General features: G+C 48.8%; 1 protein-coding gene across 1 annotated transcript in view; it reads left to right on the top strand.

Moving 5' to 3' along the window:
* The window catches only part of LOC144826439 (CDC42 small effector protein 2-B-like), a 258,551-nt gene extending 239,586 nt beyond the window's left edge, over nucleotides 1–18,965 (top strand). Inside the window, exon 5 of the mRNA XM_078684766.1 lies at nucleotides 17,657–18,965. The gene's annotated coding sequence lies outside the window, so the exon portion shown is untranslated. The remainder of the gene's footprint in view (nucleotides 1–17,656) is intronic.
* The last annotated feature ends 382 nt before the right edge of the window (nucleotides 18,966–19,347 follow it).

Raw genomic sequence — 19,347 nt, 5'->3', positions numbered from 1 at the left:
CAAACTACCTCTTCCTCCAACACAGACCCTTTTCCCCCAACCCTTACTTCCCCCTTGTCCAACGCCATCTCCAATCCAGCGGTCACTCCCCCCCCCTACTACCATTGCACACTCCCCTTCTGATGTCCCACATCCACAGGCACAACTGGTCTCCACCGCTTTCCTCACTGACAACCCCTGTGACATCTCCATGTCCAAAGTCGTCCCCAATCCAGCAGACACATTCCCCCCTATTATCACTGCACACTCCCCTTCTGCCGTCGCACATACACAACCTGCCTCCACCACCAATCTCATTGACTTTCCCCGGAACTCTGACTTCCTACCTAGAATCTCTCTCCCTCCTCACTTGGACAACAGACCCTCTACTCCTTCTCTGAACTCCTTTAATGGGAGCTTTACTAATCTGGCTCCCTGCGTCCAACCTCTCCCCTCTCCTAAACCCACTGATTCCATCCAATCCCTGACCCCTGCTCACTCTCCCTCCGTAGACCCAAGTCATTCTCGGCCCCTGCCTAAAACCTTAATCTTTTTCAGCTCTATAGCACAGCAACTGAACAGAATGGAGCTGAAAATTAACTCCCTTTCTGCTGATTTCCTATACTTACAACAAGACCTTCTCAACAGGACCAGGCCACTGTTCTCCCTCTCCCCGGGTAGACTTGCTCCCACTCCTCTCAATACCTCTCCCTTGACCCCACAGAGCACCCCTCAACCCTCCAGTCCGTCAGCGAGTCAGGCACGTCGACCCAACCGGGATTGTCAACCCTTTTCATTACCGAAACCTGATGAGATCAACGACCCTTATCTCGCTTTGAGCCAGAAGTCAGCCCCTTTCCCCATCCCTGTTATTATCGGCACTAACAAAATACCTAAAACTGTCCACTCACCTAGACCTTATGCTCAATACTCCTCTATCCACCTAACTCCCCCCATCATTGAGGCTCCCCATCCTCTCTTGCATGCTCCTCAACTGCAGATCAGCAGTACAACACACCACAGACCTTGCTGAAGCTCTACTCGCTGAAGAAATTGACATTGCTTTCCTCACCGAATCCTGACTCAATGTCCACTCCACCCCCATTCTTGACATTCTCCCCCCTCCAGGGTACACCGTAATCAGACAAGACAGACCAATCAAAATTGGGGGAGGACTAGCCATCATTCACAAAGCTGGAATACAGATTACCAAACTTAAACCTGCAGAATACCTATTGTTTGAATACCTTGGGTGTCAAACTCACTGCCAAGGGCACCTCACCCATCAAATTCCACACCATCTACCATCTTGCTGGAGAGCGCACCCTTTTCCCTGAAGAACTAACAGACCTAATATCACGGTTCTCCATGACTGACACTAAAGACGTTTTTATGGGTGAACTCAGTATCCACTGGAACGACCCAGTAGACTCCACTGTCCAGAACCTATCCAACCTACTTGAAATATATAACCTCAAACAACTCTGCAATAAACCAACTCACATCACAGGTGCAACACTGGATGCGATCATTACCAACAATGAACTGGTCTCTCTGAGAGCGATTTCTCCCATTGACTGGTCCGACCACCACCTCATTCTGTTTAAGATTGATGCACTTGTCAGCCACCAACCTATTCATGATGACAAAACTAAACACTGGACCAGAAACATCAAAGAAGTCCCTTTATCCGAACTTGAATCCAGGATTCATGCCCATCTTCAACTCCAACCCTCATCACAGACGGCCGATGACCTCACTACACACTTTAACTCAAAAATGACAGAGGTTTTAGACCTAGTAGCTCCACTCAAACAATTGAGGTGAACCAAATCTAAACCCTTGTTTAATGTGGATCTGAATGAGGAAAGACGTCAACTCAGACAAATGGAATGGTCTTGGAGACTAAACTCTTCGACCTTACACCTAGCGCAACTTAGATCTGCTAGACAGGCATACAAAAAACACATTTTCAGTGAAAAGGCGTCTTTCTTCCGTGGCCAACTAGATCTGGCAAAAAACAGACCGAGAGAACTCTTCAACATTGTCAAAAGCCAAACAAACTGCACTCCCTCTCAAGAAATCAAAGCCACTAATGAGCGATGTGAAAAAATTGCCACCTTCTTCATTAATAGTCTCAAAAATTGATCAATCCTTCGTCCAAACCGCAAAACCCTCCTTCCCTCTTAACCTGCCCCCCTTTAACCACCGTTGACCATTCAGGAAGAGTTCTTAACAAGGACAATCAGGCCTGCCTCCAGCTAAAAAACAATGCGCATTGGTCTGACTTTGAGCTAATGTGGGAAAATTAGGTCTTCAGTATAATTTCTAACCTAAAACCTTCCTTCCTCCCACACTATGGACCCTATCCCATCCACAATTCTAAAATAACTCAACCACACCCAGGGCATATGTGAGCTAAATTTAGCAAGGGTGAGCTGTTTTTACCTCCTACTCGCCCTTTCTGGCGAGTAGGAAGACATCCTAACTTTTGTCCTCTCTGAAAACTGAGAAAATGTGACCAGATAACAAGATTTAAAGGCATTTTTATTGCTTACAAAGTTAATGAGCAATAAAGAGGCCTTTAAATCTTGTTATCTTGTCACATTTACTCTGTTTTCAGAGACGGAGGTCAAGTAGGTTGCAGATAGGTCGAGGAGATTTTTTAAGGTACTAGTACCATTTTTGGGACTTTTCGAGCCCTGACACCATTTCCCCTTTCTGGACAAAAATCAACGCCTCTCTCACCTCAGGCTGAGTCTCAGCCTCCCTTCAACTCGGACAAATCACACCCATTCTCAAGAAACCAGGTGCCGATCCTAATGATCTCTATCCTCCCATTCCTTGCAAAAACATTGAAGAAATGCGTTTTCCACCAACTCAACAAACACATTGATGAGTTCAACCACCTCGACACCTTTCAGTCAGGATTCAGGAAAGGCTGTTCCACGGAAACAGCTGTGCTCAAGTCTCTGATGATCTTCAGAAGGCTTTAGATGAAGGTGATGCCTGCCTACTCATCCTTATTAACCTATCTGCAGCATTCGACACAGTAAATCATCCAGCGCTTCTGGAGACCTTGTCGAAGCGCTCCAGCATCAATGGCACAGTACTAAAATGGTTCACCTCCTTCCTTCAACACCGCTTGCAACAAATTAAAATCAACATCTTGTCTCTCGAAGCCAACAAAAGTCACACTTGGGGTCCGCAAGGCTCAATCCTCTCCCCGTCCCTCTTCAATCTCTTCATGGAGCCCATCACAATCATCTTGAAAAAAGCTGGAGTGAATTACCACCTTTACGCTGACAACACCCAAATCTATTTCAAAATCAGCGACATCCGACACCTCAATGCCACTCTAACCGAGATCCAAACTTGGTTCAACGCTAATCACTTAAAGCTCAACCCAGATACAACTGAAGTAATCCTGTTCTCTCCAAAAAGTAAACCATCGTCCAATCCAAGAGTGGCTCAAGAATCTGGTCGCCCTAAACTGCCCCATCGTCCTATCCGACTCAGTTAAGTCTCTAGGCATCACCCTTGACAAGAACTTATCTACGGAGGCCCACATCAAAAACTCTGCAAAAAGTGCTCTTTGCTCTCTAAAACACCTCAAGAAATTTAAACCTTTTCTTCCCCATGATGACCTCAAGACAGTAGTCCAATCCCTAGTTCTCTCTAAAATCAACTACGGGAACGCCATCCTACCAGGGACTCCAAGAGCTCAGCTAGCCCCTCTAAGGGCAGTGTTGAACATGGCCGGTCGACTCGTATGTGGAGTAAAAAGATTTGAACACATCACTCCAGCTCTCAACTCCCTCAACTGGCTTCCCATGGAAGGGAGGTGTATTTACAAGGTGGCCTGCATCACACACAAAACCCTTCACTCTCCGGCCCCTAACTACCTTAACAAACTGGTAAGGGCACGTCAATCCAGAACTCTGAGAAGCTTCAACTCACTCCTCCGAAACAAAAAGAAAACCACACAATACCGATCGTTTTCTGGCAATGCTTCCTGGATGTGGAACGCTCTCCCTAGAGTCCTCTGATGCAACCCCCTCCTTCTCCTGTTTCAAAAGGGACCTGAAACTCCATCTCCTTAACAAATACTTTCCTGACCAACGTCAACTAACTTAGTCTTCAATATCCGAGTTTACTCATCTCTCTTGACATTTAAGGATAGTTGGTGACCGGACTGTGTTAACCACCTTATTTTTCATGCTGTGTTTTTTTTATCCTTGGTTTGCTTTCTTACTGCCTGCTTACTATGTAATGCAATTTCCGTCTGTTCTTTTACAGGATGTATGTGAAGCGCTCTGATACCTACGGGTTAAGCTAGCACTATATAAAACTTCTAAAATAAAATATACAGTCACATCCGGTAGAAACAAACTCAAGAAGAAGAAACGGGGAACTTGCTTACTGCCCGTTATGATGGCTAGCATCTAGGGCAGCAATGAAGGACCTCCATTTCTGTCTGTCTTGGGCATGTTTCTATTAGTTGCCCCAGTTGTGGTTCAAAGTCTTCATTTCGGTTTCCTCAGTTCAGTTGTTCTTTGGCCTGTCTATCTTACGTTTGCTTTCTGAGGTCCAGTCGAGAGCTGTTATTATGGTGATATCTTCTAATGGTGTCCTATCCATGTTCTCGTAATGATGGTGTCCATGCCCTCTTGTTAAATATAGAGCTGAATAAAGCAGACACAACCGAAAGTATAGTGAGGAGAACGGCAGCTAACTATTTGGCTAAAAGGGAGAAATGCTACGAGTATAATGAAAGAATTGGACACCTTCTTGCAATCCGAACTAGGCCGAACTCGGCTGCAGGGCAAATAAAGGAAATAAAGAATGAGGCAGGGGAGGTAGTAAATAAGTTAACAGAAATACAGGAGGTTTTTAGGAAGTTCTACACCAAACTCTATGAGCAGACACTTAAAAACACAGAACAAGAGATTACGGATTATTTGGAAGACATACACTGTGTAGGGCTACAAGATGAGGAGAAGGAAAAACTAGAGCTCAGATTTACTGCACAAGAAGTACAGGGAGCTGTAAATACCCTCCCAGTTGGAAAAGCCACAGGCCCAGATCAAATCCCAGCAGGGTTCTATAAAATCTTCTGGGACGCATTGGGGGAGGATATGCATGAAACCCTTTTGCAGGCACAGTCTGGTAAATCAATTCCACCTTCATGGGGAGGGGCTGATATTATAGTTATACTAAAGAAAAGCAAACCCCCATTAGAACCTGGGTCATACCGCCCGATAACACTTATGAACGCAGACGCCAAAATGTATTCCAAAACACTTGCTCAAAGATTAAGTAAGATTATAGAGCACTTGGTGAGCACATCGCAGCACGGGTTTATCCCAGGGAAGGGGACCACGCAGCACACAAGGCAGATGATCACTATCTTAGATGCCATGGGAGTTGCAGGGGACCCTGTCGCGGCCGTATTTCTGGATGCCGAGAAGGCCTTCGACAGGGTCTCTTGGAAATACTTATGGGAAGTAATGAAATGGTTTGGGTTGGGAAATGGATATATTAAGGCAATTCAGGTATTGTACACAGAACCGAATGCTAGATTAAGGATCAACAAAGGATATACTGACCCAGTACAAATTAAGCGCGGCACAAGGCAGGGTTGTCCTGCATCTCCGCTGTTATTTGCCCTGTACATTGATCCTATATTGCGTAGACTCGAAAATAACGGTAGGGTCTCCCCAATTAGGCTACACGATATCAGCTATAAAGTATTTGCTTATGCGGATGATGTGGCTATAATCACCAACAATCCAGATATTGCTCTCCCTGAGATAGAGAGGGAAGCAACAGGCTTTGGAGTAATTTCGGGATATAGAATTAATAGTGAGAAAACACAAATAGTACAAAACTCCTATATGACATATCAAGACAACAGAGTTGTCAAAGTAGCCACATACTTAGGAATAAAAGTTACTGCAGATTTAGAAAATTTAGTAGAGATAAATATGAAACCACTAGTAAACAAAGTAAAGGAGAATACAGAAAGGATACACAAGCTTCATTTGACGTTGATGGGCCGCATAAATGTGATCAAAATGACTACCTTCCCAAAATTTTTGTACCTATTTAGAGCAATCCCACTCTACTTTGATCACTTTTGGTTTAACAAAATAGAAGCAATTTTAAATAAATTTATTTGGGCACAAGGTAAAACCAGGAGAGCATATCGACACCTAACACTACCAAGAGAAAAGGGGGGTTGGGGAGCACCTGATTTTCGTGTTTATTATTGGGCCACAGCTATGCAATATTTTCAGGGACTAATAGGGGGTGGCGGCACAGAGTTAGGAGAGGAAGGCACACAGGGATACACTAATGTCTATACTGCATTGTTGGGAGAAGGGGCTGAAAACGGATTTTTAAACACAATTGATTTCAGCTATTTCAAGCATACTAGGTTCAAAACTTTAAAAGCTGCCTATAGTATCTGGAAGGTACTACAAAAGAAAATGGGATTAGGAAGACACAATAGCTACACACGAATGTATACAAACAGATCTCTCCCTGGTGATATTTTCAGGGATATGGTGATGAGGGACTGGGATAATAAAGGGATTAAGAAGATAGGGAACCTTATGAACCAACAGGGGGAAATCCTACAGTTTCGAGAAATCCAAAGCAAGTTCAAAGTAACAAACAATAGCTTTTTCAAATATTTACAGATTAGAAGCTATCTGGCAAATAAACAGGGAGGAACGTTGGGCTTTGGGAATTGTCGTATAATGGACTATATAGAGGGCAGCTCTCATTGTACAATTCGGTATTTATACGCAGAATTGTGTACATATAAAACCGATGATAGGGAGAAATATGTCAGGAAGTGGGCGGAAAAACTGGGGTCACAGTCAGAAGGTTTTCAGCTATCCCTTGATCTGGGCCGAACGGTTTTATGTTCTGCTACCCTACAGTCACAACACTACAAGACTATATACTCGCTGTATCATACCCCAGCCAGAATTGCACAATGGGGGGGGTGCGACACAGGAATAACATGCCCACGTTGTGACTCCGATGGTGCTGACATTATACATATGTTTTCGCAATGCCCACAATTGTTTTCCCTCAAAAAAGAGATTGAGAAATTTTCTGACATATCGCTGGGTCTTAAAATTAAGCTTACAGATGAGCTATTACTGTTGGGGGTCTCGGTAGGAACTGAGGATGCTCCTTTTGAGTTTATATTTATGTTGACCGCAGTCTTTCGAATTTGCATAGCAATATCATGGCTTGACAGGGTCCCACCAACCTTTCAGATGTGGATTGCCCGGTTATTATCAACTTATAATTTAGAAAAAGCAATATATGATAGAAAGGGAAAAAGAGGCAGATCTCTGGGAAAGAAGATTTGGCATCCAGTGGCAAATTGGAAAAACGGAATGATAAATCAGGAAGGGATGTCTGTGGCTAACGACTAGATAGCTGAGGACATGGGGTGAAAAGTATGTAAATTGTCTTCTCTATTATTGCTTTAAACGGTTGTGCATCAAATATAGTTACAATTATCTGCAAATGATGGTATTAGTACTGTAATGATTCGGATTTTGAAATGTATAAGTGTGCTGTAACATTTATTGGATTATTACTCTGGAAAATAAAAAAAAATTAAATATAAAAAAAAAAAAATACTTTCCTGACCAACGTCAACTAACTTAGTCTTCAATATCCGAGTTTACTCATCTCTCTTGACATTTAAGGATAGTTGGTGACCGGACTGTGTTAACCACCTTATTTTTCGTGCTGTGTTTTTTTTATCCTTGGTTTGCTTTCTTACTGCCTGCTTACTATGTTTTTTTGCAAAAATAGTTTTTATTGGCAGTCGAGTTCAAGAGGTACAGTACAATGAAGAAAATAAGCATTCAAGGTTTTAGCCAATGGTCCAATATATCAGTACAGTGCCAACAAGACGCCTTTTATATAGAACAGTCCCCTAACCGAATCATCCCACCCCTTATCCCACCCCCGCAGCCAGTGTGTCACACTTCTCCCTCTCAATCATTTACATGGTATCACATTCCTTTCCTGGATAGGAACCTTGGTAGGGTAAGTAACGCCCTTCAATGGGGAACCAGAACCCTCAGATCTGTTATTAGTAGGTGTAAGTAGTGTGTGCGCCATGGTGAGTGCAAGGTATCCCTGAACCCAGTGTCCTCAGCCTGGTGATCCTCCCTCATCCTCACTCAGGTCACCCTCCGGTTGCTGGAGCGCCTCAACTAGTGCCTCCCACGCCCTAGCCGCCTCTAATGCCTTGTCATTATCTAGGCTCCTGGCCTGTCGCAGCTGCAAGGTACTCTCTGCCTTCGCCCAGCGCTCCAGTGTAGTCCTCCAACGCGAGTAGCTGGGACCTTGGGTAGATTTCCAGTGCATGGTGATTTCACGTTTGGCTAATATCAAACCCAAGTCGTAAAATTTACTGGTGATTCGAGTATGAGGAGTGTGAGGGAACCACAGTAATAGGCAGGTGCCTATGTCGGGATCGATCTGCCGGTCCGTGACAGCATTCAGGCAGGACATCACCGCCTCCCAGTAACCCGCCATCGAAATGCAGGTCCAAAACATGTGAGCGAAGTCCGCGTTCGCCGTCCTACATCTAGGACACAGCGAGGATGCACCCTCGAAATATTGCGAGATTTTAATTGGCGTTAGGTATGCACGGTGCAGGGTAAAAAACTGGACCAGTTGAAACCTGGCGTTCCTAGTGCCCTTCCATGCCCGGCGCAGCAGTGTGGCCATGTCGTCTCAGGAATAGGTCGCCCAATGTCCCCTTCCCACTTGGCTCGCAGCTCATCTAGGGGTCGCAGGGCAGCAGTCGAGAGCCTTCTGTAAAGGCACGTGACGGCCTTGTAAGTGCCAGCGGCCATTACCACGTATTGACAGCACTCCGAGGTCGACGGTTCGGCGAGCCCACTCTTCCAATGACGGCGAATACCTGCCACTAAGGAAGCGTGCAGCAGATAGTCACCCCTCGGCTGATCATAAGTGTCCCGCAGTTCTTGAAACGTGAGCAGTGACCCTTCCTTGTAGAGATCGCCAACCATCTGCAAGCCAAGCTCCTCCCAGATCACCAGTGCTGACCAGTCGCCACCGTGTGGAAAGGCCGTGCACATCCCTAGCGGGATTTCAGGGGCATAGGGGGGAGCGGCACCAAAACGCTTGTGGCACCGAAGCCAGCAACTGCGAATCGTGCGTTCCTCCAGTGTGAGCTGGGCGAGGTCTAGTTTCTGGCCCAAGATTATAAAGGAGATGATGTGCCTCGGGAACAGTCTGCCCGCCACTCCCACTGGGCCTCGGAACTCCAAAGCCACCGCCTGGGTGAGCCACTGCAGTTGTGCCGCTAAGTAGTACCACTCAAAATCCGGGGCCGCGAGACCCCCGTCCGCCCTGGGGCGCACCAACGTGGTCAGCGCAACTCGTCGTCTACCCGACCCCCAGATGAACCCAGATGTTAGGGAGCGGAGTCTGTTGAAGACCGATGCAGGGATCCAGATCGGCAGGGTGCGAAACAGATATAACAATCGGGGAAGTGCCACCATTTTCAGCAACGCGACTCGTCCCGCGACCGAGAGCGGCAGCGTCCGCCAGAAACTCATGCAGCCCTGCAAGCTCCGAATCGCTCTGTTGATGTTGCCATCTAAGAGGGCCAATGGTGAGTGGTAGATGTGAGTGCCCAGATAGGGGAGGCAATGGTGTTCCCACCGCAGTGCGCCCTCCGGTTGGATGCCACCTTCCCCCGGGGTCAGCGGGAAGAGGCATGATTTCCCCCAGTTAACTCTCAGTCCCGAGAGTTGACCAAAATCCGACAGCAGTCGTTCAGCACCACGCAGGGAATCGTTTGTGTCCGCCAGAAACAGTAAACAGTCATCCGCATAGAGAGAGATGTAGTGGGTGTCGGCTCTCAGCGGTAGACCTGCATACGCTCGACCCAGACGGGCATGCGCAGCCAGTGGTTCAATAGCGAGTGCAAATAACAGGGGGGATAGAGAGCACCCCTGTCGGGTTCCCCGACTCACCGCGTAAGGGGCGGAGATGGTGGCCCCTGTTTTGACACGGGCCGTGGCCGCGGCATAAAGCAAGGCAGTCCACTTCACGAAGCGCTCGCCAAGTCCAAAGGCCTCCAGTACACGGAGCAGGTACGGCCACTCGACGCTATCAAATGCCTTCTCGATGTCAATCGAGAGGACTGCAGCCCCCGGACTAGCAGCGGCCTCTCCCCCCATGATCCGGAGCAACCGGCGCACACAGGTGGCAGTGGTGCGTTGGGGAATGAAGCCCGCCTGGTCAGTATGTACCAAGGTGCGCATGTGGGTCAGCAGTCGCGTCGAGAGGACTTTGCTCAGGATCTTATAATCCGTGGTGAGCATGGAGAGCGGGCGGTACGCCGAACGGCAGCTCGCGTCTCCTTCCCGCTTCAGTAAGGGTATCACCAAGGCCTCGCGAGTAGACGCCGGCAAGCACCCCGAGTCCCAGGCCTCACAGTAAACCGCCTGCAATCTCGGAACCAGCACATCCGCATATGCCGCATAAAATTCGATCGGCAGCCCATCCGTGCCAGGAGTCTTGTGGCGGGCAATGTGCTTGATGGCCACTCTGATCTCCCCCACGGAGATGTCCCCGCCCAGGCGGTTCGCATGCTCCGGGTCGAGCTTGGGTAACTGCGCCGCCAACAGGAACTCCTCCAGCTCCACCGGAGGGTCCGGCATCCTGCTCTTATAAAGGTGCGTATAATATTGGAGGAACTGGTCGTTAATGTCCGACTGCGTATGAACCATGTGCCCCTCTGGGGTGGCGAGCGCTACTATCGGGGAGCCACGGGTCCCAGGGCTGGCCAACCACGCCAACAGTGAGCCTACTTTGTCACGCTCGGCGTGAGCCCGGGCCAGAAACTCCTTATAGTCAAAGCAGCGCAACTTTTCCATGGTCGTCGCCACTACCTCTCGTGCCGCCGAGACCGCTCCGTGAGCCGCAGGGTCCGTGTGACTGCGTCGTTCCTCTTCGCGCAAGCGGCCCTCGCTGCGCTCTACATCCTGCAGGAGGGTCTTACGGACTCCCGCGGTAGCCGAGATACAGATGCCCCGAATCACCGCCTTAAAGGCGTCCCACTCTAACGCCCTGCTGGAGGCTGTGCCCACATTAGCGTCGAAGTATCCCTCCACCCCACTGCGCACATCGGCCTTGAATGCCGGGTCTTCCAGTGTTAGTGGGTTCAACCGCCACGTCGGGATAGCTTGGCGTCGCCTCATCCACTGGACCGTCACTAAGCAAGGGTTATGGTCGGATATCATCCTGGCCAAGTATTCGCTGTGGCGGACCAGGCTCTGAGCGTCCAACGAACACAGAATGCTGTCTAGGCGAACATGCAGATCGTGCGGGGGGGAGTAAAAGGAGAAGTCCCTTTCCATGGGGTGTTGGGTCCGCCATGCATCTACCAGGCCCCAGCTACTTTGCCACTCTCTCCTACTCTTCGCTAGTCTGTGAGCCGACGCCTGCGCCAGAGGTGGGTGAGATCTATCTAGTTCTACGTCCAGTACAGAGTTAAAATCCCCCCCAAGCAGGACCGTGCCAGCCAGGACAGTTGCCAGTTTCCCAGACAATCGAGCAAAGAAGGCAGGCTGGTCCACATTCGGGGCGTAGATGCTGCAGAGCGTCACGTCCCTCCCATCTAGGCGGCCCTGTACAGCCACAAACCTCCCCTCAGGGTCAACCACCGTTACCAAAGGCTGGAAGGGAATCCCCGCCCGCACCCAAATCAAAGCCCCCCTTGCAAAGGCCGAGTAGGTAGTGTAAAACATGTGTCCCCGCCATCTGCGCTGCAGAGCCCTCCCCTCAGTTCGATCAATGTGAGTTTCCTGCAAAAAGGCAACCTGCACCCCCCTGCGGACAAGATAGGCATGGACTTTATGACGTTTCAGCATGGAATTCAGACCCCTCACATTCCAGGTCACACACTTCAGTTCAAGGAGGGTCCCCATCCCGAATAACGATTACAGTCCCAATGAAAGCAAGTATCGCATGCACACTGGCTACTCCCCAAAACCAAAACCCCGACATCCCCCAACAATCCCATGCCCCACCCCTCCCCAGAATAGGCCCCAAACAGTAGAAACCCATCCAAATGATTAACTCCCAAAGAGAACAGTCTCTGGCAACTACCAGAGTCCCACAATAGGTGTGAGATATGAGGGGGTGGCCTGTCGCCTCTTCCAACAGACCTTGAACCGCACACTCCTCCTAGTCAGGTCTCCCCAACGTGCCCCATGTGCCCCGCATCTCCACCCCGATTAAAGCAACAACCACTATAGGAGTTAGCCGCCCAATACCATTGTCAGACCCATCCGGGCTACACTGCTTCCAACCCAAACCCAGATCAGGAACACATCAGTTCACACAATACCACTGTAGGGGAGCATTAACATCATTCGTCCATCAAACCATCAGCAGTCCCAGGTGTGACATGGGGCGGTATGGGGTCCCCAGCTCCCGACTCCTCCGAAGTCCCCTCGTCAGTGCCTCCTCGGGAGCCCGACTCCACCACCGATGTGGGACCCTTCGTTTGGGAGATAGTGGAGACCGCCCGGAGGGCATCTCTGCGCTCCAGCTCAGTTTGTGAGATTGAAGGTGTCCGAACGTTCGGCGGTCGTTTCTTGGGCCTCCTACTCCGCCTGGGTCTCGGTGGCGCTCTCTGTTGTTCCCCGGGTGTGTGATGCGCATCCGCGCCGGTCTTGTATAACTCCAGCCAGTCCCAAACGTCGTCAGGAGAATCGTAGAAGGAAGTTTTGCCATCCATCATGATCCGCAGGCGGGCTGGGAACAGGAGGGAGTAGCGGACGCCCTCCTCCCGAAGAGCCTTCTTGACCCCCAGAAAGGTCGAGCGTTGTCTCTGGACTTCCAAGGAGTAGTCCGGATATATGGAGACCTGGGCGTTGTCCACCTTATAGGGCCCCAAAGCACGCGCCTTTTGTAAAATGAGGTCCCGTTTCCTGTAATGCAGCAATCGCGCCACCACCGGGCAGGGAGGCCGACCCTCGGCCGGGGGACGAGCCGGTACACGGTGGGCGCGCTCTAGAGTGTAGAATGGCGACAGACCCTCCGGGACAACCACGTCTCGCAGCCAGGCCTCCAGATAGTTCAGCATGTCCGTCCCTTCAATCTTCTCCAGCAGGCCCACCACGCGAATGTTGTTGCGGCGGTTGCGCCCTTCAGCGTCCTCCGCCCTCTGCTCCAGAAGCTGCACCCTTTGCTGCAGCTCCCCCATCAGGGCGTCCGCCGCTTTTGTCGCGGGCTCCAGTGCATCCATCCGGGTCTCGGCCTGCTTGACCCGATCTGCCAATTTGCCGTGGTCCGCACGTAGTAGGCCCAGGCTCGTGGACACCTGCCCGATGTCATGATGTAGGGCCTCCCTGGTGTCGGCGATGGCCTTCAGGATCTGCTCCATCTGGCTTTGCGGCAGACCCGCCGCCGGACCAACGTCCAGAGTGGAGCCCTGGTCATCCGTCGCCTCTCCAGCAGCCTCCGGGGGAGGCTTTAGGCGTTTCCCCATGGTGACAGTCGTGCCTCGACTCCGCAGTAGCAGGGTTGGCGTCCACCTCCAAGTCCAACTCGCAAGCTCACGAGTCCTGGGGTCACTCTCCGCGTTGTACACCCGCCGGTTCCGCTGGCCACCAAGACCAGCAACTCCCTAGCAGCACCTGGTCACCACCTTTCACTCCGCAGGCCGCCGACCCCGAGGAGCCCCCCTGGGCGCGCCGCTCCTCCGAGTCCAGAAGCGACGACGAGTGCAGCCAGCCCAATATGGCGTCGGGGGCAGTCGTCCAAGGTTCCAATCACGCGGGGGTCAGGGAGCAACACCCCCGGCAAGGGCAGGTCCAGGAGTCAGCTCCCGCCACGTCCGCAGGGTCCCAGGCCGGGCCTCAGCCTCCCGCCGCTGGCGCCGCCAACAGGGCCCCAAGGTGACCGGTCCTCTCGAGTGTCCCCAGCGCTGAGTCACCAGGCCCTCCGGTGGCAGTAAGGTCCTTCGTTGGCAAGCAGTCAGGGGCCAGCGCCGGTCCGTCTCTACTCAGGCAGGCTTTGCAGGGTCAGGCCTTACCCCAATCCCGCGTTCCGCGGTTGGCGCCCAGCAGGGCCCCCGATGGCGAGCGGCCAGGGGCTAGCGCCGATCCGTCCTCACTCTGGGGGGTTGCGCAAGGCCAAATCTTACCCCAATGCCGCGCACCGCAGTTGGCGCCCAGCAGAGCCCCCCAACGGCAAGCGGCCAGGGGCCAGCGCCGGTCCGTCGTTACTCCGGTAGTCTGCGCAGGGTCAGGCCTTACCCCAATCCCGCGTTCCGCAGTCGGCGCTCAGCAGGCCCCCAGGGCCGAGGGCTGCTTCTGGCCTCCCCACCGTCAGGCGCCCCCGCCGAGCTTCTTCAGATGCTCCGCAGCAAGATGGCCAAGGCTCCGCTCCCTCGGCGAGCCCGTGATTCCGGTACTCCGATCCCCTCGGCAGCCGGCGGCTGGCCAGTCGCCACCGCGGGCCGGCCTCCTGATCACTGGAGGCCGCAAAATGGCAGGCGCCGCCCAGCAGGTCACGGGCGCGGCGCGGGTTTCACACAGCAGCGGACCCGGGCCCACCGCCTCCGATCAGTCCCCCAGGCGTGCGGAGGAGATGCGGGCAAAATCAGGGCTTCAAGGCCGCCAGGATGATTATCGCCAGGATTAATAGGGGAGGCCGACTCGGAGCTCAGCGATCACCCGTCTTTCTCCATCGGCTGCCAAGCCCCGCCCCCCTACTGCCTGCTTACTATGTAATGCAATTTCCGTCTGTTCTTTTACAGGATGTATGTGAAGCGCTCTGATACCTACGGGTTAAGCTAGCACTATATAAAACTTCTAAAATAAAATATACAGTCACATCCGGTAGAAACAAACTCAAGAAGAAGAAACGGGGAACTTGCTTACTGCCCGTTATGATGGCTAGCATCTAGGACCTCCATTTCTGTCTGTCTTGGGCATGTTTCTATTAGTTGCCCCAGTTGTGGTTCAAAGTCTTCATTTCGGTTTCCTCAGTTCAGTTGTTCTTTGGCCTGTCTATCTTCCGTTTGCTTTCTGAGGTACAGTCGAGAGCTGTTATTGTGGTGATATCTTCTAATGGTGTCCTATCCATGTTCTCGTAATGATGGTGTCCATGCCCTCTTGCTTGCATCTGGTGAGCAGTTCTTGGTTGGAGATTGTCTGCGGCCAGAAAATTGCAAGATTCTTCTCAGGTTAGTGCTGTGGAACACTGACAGTTTGGTTATGCCGCTTTTCGTCATTAGTCCGCATTCTGATCTATACAAGAGTGTGAACAGACCACAGCTCTGTTAAACCCTCAGTTTGATGTTGGTGCTGTACTGCGAAGGCCTCCACAAAATGTTCAGCATCCAGAATGCATTCCTGGCCTTGTTCAGTCTGCTCTTGATGGCACCACCTGCCTCTCCATGTCTGACAGTACTGCCTAGGCAGCTGAACTCTTCCATTATGGCTAGGCCTTCTCCATATCCAGGGTAATAGGTAGACCTACAGTGTCACAGCCCATCCTTGGACTAGTCCACACCGAAGTACAAATAATTCCAAAAATGGCGATCTCTTTTTCTTGTGATCTTCTTCTATAAATTTGAGTAAAGATAATCAGCCACGTTGGATCATAGATTAAGGATTTCCTCCACGGCTTTGTTTCACACAAGTGCTAATCATCAATACTTTATTTTTCCTTATTCGTGTTCATTATTAATCCTACTTTTCTGTTGACTACCAGTTTCTTGTAGAGACCACGTGTACTTGGCTTTTGTTCACCATACTAGTGACATAATTTAAAAAAATATTTTCAGAGCCAACTCCCAGTTAATAGCCCTAAACTTGGATAGGGTCCTGAAGGCCCTTAGTGACTTTCTGGATCACGTTACCGGTGTCCCTGAAGGGTAGACTTGCAGTGGCTAAAATGGTGATGCTACCAAGGTGCCTATATGCACTCCAGAACTCACCCTGCCCAGTTCCGCAATGAATCTTCAAACCGCTCAATACAATTCTTATTTCACTACTGTGGGCTGGTCGGTGAAGCAGAGTAGCTCTCACGCGTATATTTAAAGAAGGCGTATTAGAGGCCACTCTCTTTGAGTTGTACTACTTTGCGGCTCAGCTCCAGCATGCGTCCCCCTGGTTCGAGGAAGCCGACAACTGGGAAAAGCGGCTCCTAGCTGGCTGACTAGACCCAGGGGCCCTCCCAGCAGCCCTGATGAGGGGGAGGGCAGTGGAGGGGGACCTGCCCTACTTGGTGCGTCAAACTGAAACTATTTGGCATCAATTTGTAGAAAAGGTGCTGAAGCATGCACCCTTCCATAAAGAGCTACCCATTTGGATATTGGCTCCACTCAGAGATCTGAATGCCCATAGATCCTTTCAGGCCTGGAGGGAGGGCCGATGTGAGGTCCTCGCGGATCTCTACCCAAATGAGACGTTCCTAACGTACGAACAAGCCTGTGAGGGCTTTGCGCTTGGGCAGGATCACTTACTACAATACAGGGGGATCCGGGATGTAGTGAATATTACCTGGCCACAATATGCAGACATTCCGCAGCCGACAAATACCCTAGATTTGATCCTTACCTGTGGTTCTGTCCGCAGACTGATATCGATCTTTTACAAGGCTAGGAGACGGGATTCGGCGGTCCAGCCCAGTCGTCACGAGTAGCAGGGGAGACGGACTTCAATATGCAAATAGAGGACGGTTCTTGGACTGCTATCTGCGTACTTACACACAGTTTCCTGCAATACCAGGTTTAAATTTATCCATTATAACTTCCTACACCGCACCCTCATTACCCCGGCGAAGCTACGATGCAGCTCACAAAACAATGATGGTATGTGCCATGGGTGTGCCCTGAGAGGCGGCAGTTCTGGGCACAGGTGGTGAAAAAGGTGCGAACGAGCATGGGTCTTCCCATACGAGAAGATCCAATCATCTGATTGCCAGCCCATGTACATAAACCTAAAAAACGAAAAATACCATACAAGTTGCTGCAACTCATGGTGGTTCTGGCCAGATGTAGAATAGCTATAAATTGGATGGGGCAGAGAAGCATGGATATACCTACATTGCTGCGGGATGTTAAGGAATGGACCATAGGGGAAGAAAAGCACATGAAACTAACGCGCAATGATGATAATTTACAGGCAGAGCTCATGGAATGGCGTGGGCTGTGTATCTTGGCCTTCAACTCAGGGTTGGAGGGGAGTGACCATAGTGATACAGCGCTTAGCAGGACCGGTTCAGAAGTAGAGGATGAACGAGCTGGGGAGTACTCAGGGGGTCAAGTGCAATAATTGCCGCCCCCCACCCCCAATCCCCATTGCTTATAGTGAATTTTGACGATGCCTATAATGTATTTCTCATTGTCAAGTATGCCACAGCCTTAATTTGGGACGGTGTCCTGATCAGTCTTAGGGTTGTGCACAAAATACCGATGATCTATTGTATGCTGTAATGTTGGGTGGTTGTTTTTTTTAACAATTACGTTTTTTTTAAAAAAGAAATATATTTATTTACAGAGCTACATCTAAACTAGAATAACATTGTACTTTTCTCTGTAGTCTTTGTGGTGTATAACATTGTGTTTCCTTTCTTACAGTACCTCACATGCCAAGAATCCACTGGGAACCAATCACTAGTGTATGTGAAGAGTTTTAACACCGTACATGCATAATTCCGGCTGCGACATGTCAACATTAGTTTTGATAGAACTAGCTTTTTGTGCATTACCTAGCTGGCTAATAAATCAAGACGTTAGTATCATTGTTAAAATATTAGTTATTGAGTTTTCAAATACGAAAGGTGCTTTTAGTCTTACAAGTTGGTGTAATTTTTTGATTGCTTGATTATTGCATTTGAAATGTATAAATCTGTCTGCAAACCACATATGATGCACAATTATAAGATTAGGACTGATCTGTATTGTAAATGACTTTTGATGACCCTAATAACAGGGTTGATTATCCACTTATGGTAACCTGATGAAGCACTGCATAGTTTACATGTCTTTCCATTGCCATTTAATGGACCAAGTAGTTACGTTGGACAGAGCTGAAACCTTAGAAGTGGGAAACTGAAGCTTTGCAATTTAGTTATTTAATTTATGTTAATTTCCACGCATCTTTAAAATCTAATATTTAAATTTTAACATTTTTCAAATAAACTTCATAAGAATGCCTAAGATTGTTATAAGCAACATAAATGAAACACCTTGTTGATTGTGCTTAGTTTTCAATTTCACATTTCAGTTGAGCAAATAGTCTTTTACTGGAGCTGCAGCATTTAATGCACTGAAGTGGTTGGTTTTTTTAAACAAATGTTTTGGGGATCATTCTCCTTTTGAATATACTGAAATATGAATTGGGATCATTCATAAAATTATTCAAGTTCAGTTATCTGTTATTCAGGAGATATCGGTTGCCTAATTTGTTTGCAACATAGCAGTGGTTTGTTTTTTGCCAAACGGATGTGTGTATATATTTTGGATTGTTTCAAATGCATCTTGTAGGTAACAGATGGTTTCAATTTGTTCGGGCTAAACAGTGACATTGTAAAAGCACAACCGCTCACAGTGTTTTCAAACTTATGAGCTTTTGAGCATTGTCCTCAGTTGCATTGCCCTTTTTGTTACATGAACGCAGTTTTTCTTTTTTAGATAACTTTCACTTACTTACCGCTCTGTCACATGTTATCCTTGATGTATACCTTCCTCCCTTTCAAACCATTCAAAATCCAGATTTGCTCCTTTTTGTTTTTTATAAAGTTGATATAATTTGTATATTTGTAGTATTATTTGGCCAATAAATTGTATTGTCTTGAGGGTAATATGTTCCCAGTAAGAATTAGGACAATTTATTGCAATATCTTTTTTTTTATTTTACAATTTAATTAAATTTTTTCAAATTTTCCATTTGTATTGTTTATTTGCAAACGTGTTTACATTTGCCAGTCTGATATGTATTTACATATTCCTGTTTAACTAGATAAATGTTAATATAGATGTAGTAACAAAGACTGTCATTGTTTCAACTTGTTGAAACAACCTAGAAAGAACCATCCTCAGGTCAATTGTGTTTCAGTGTCATCCCCAAAGACTAAAAAAAACATAATGCTGTAGCACTGTACATCCACTTATATTCGTCAGTGTCATTCATGAGTCTCTGGAATGCGGAACTGCACTGTCCAATTGGAATAGCTTGCATTTGTGTTGAAATGTTCCCTCTGGTATGATCCAGGCAGTGAAATGCTTGGAGTCCTCACCCACCTCCTATTGATGATATGCACTGTCCA

This window comes from Lissotriton helveticus, chromosome 3_2 (genome assembly GCF_964261635.1).
Source record: "Lissotriton helveticus chromosome 3_2, aLisHel1.1, whole genome shotgun sequence".
Classification (NCBI taxonomy): Eukaryota; Metazoa; Chordata; class Amphibia; order Caudata; family Salamandridae; genus Lissotriton; species Lissotriton helveticus.
Note: the sequence above shows the minus strand (reverse complement) of the source record. Positions and strands in the feature narration are given on the sequence as shown.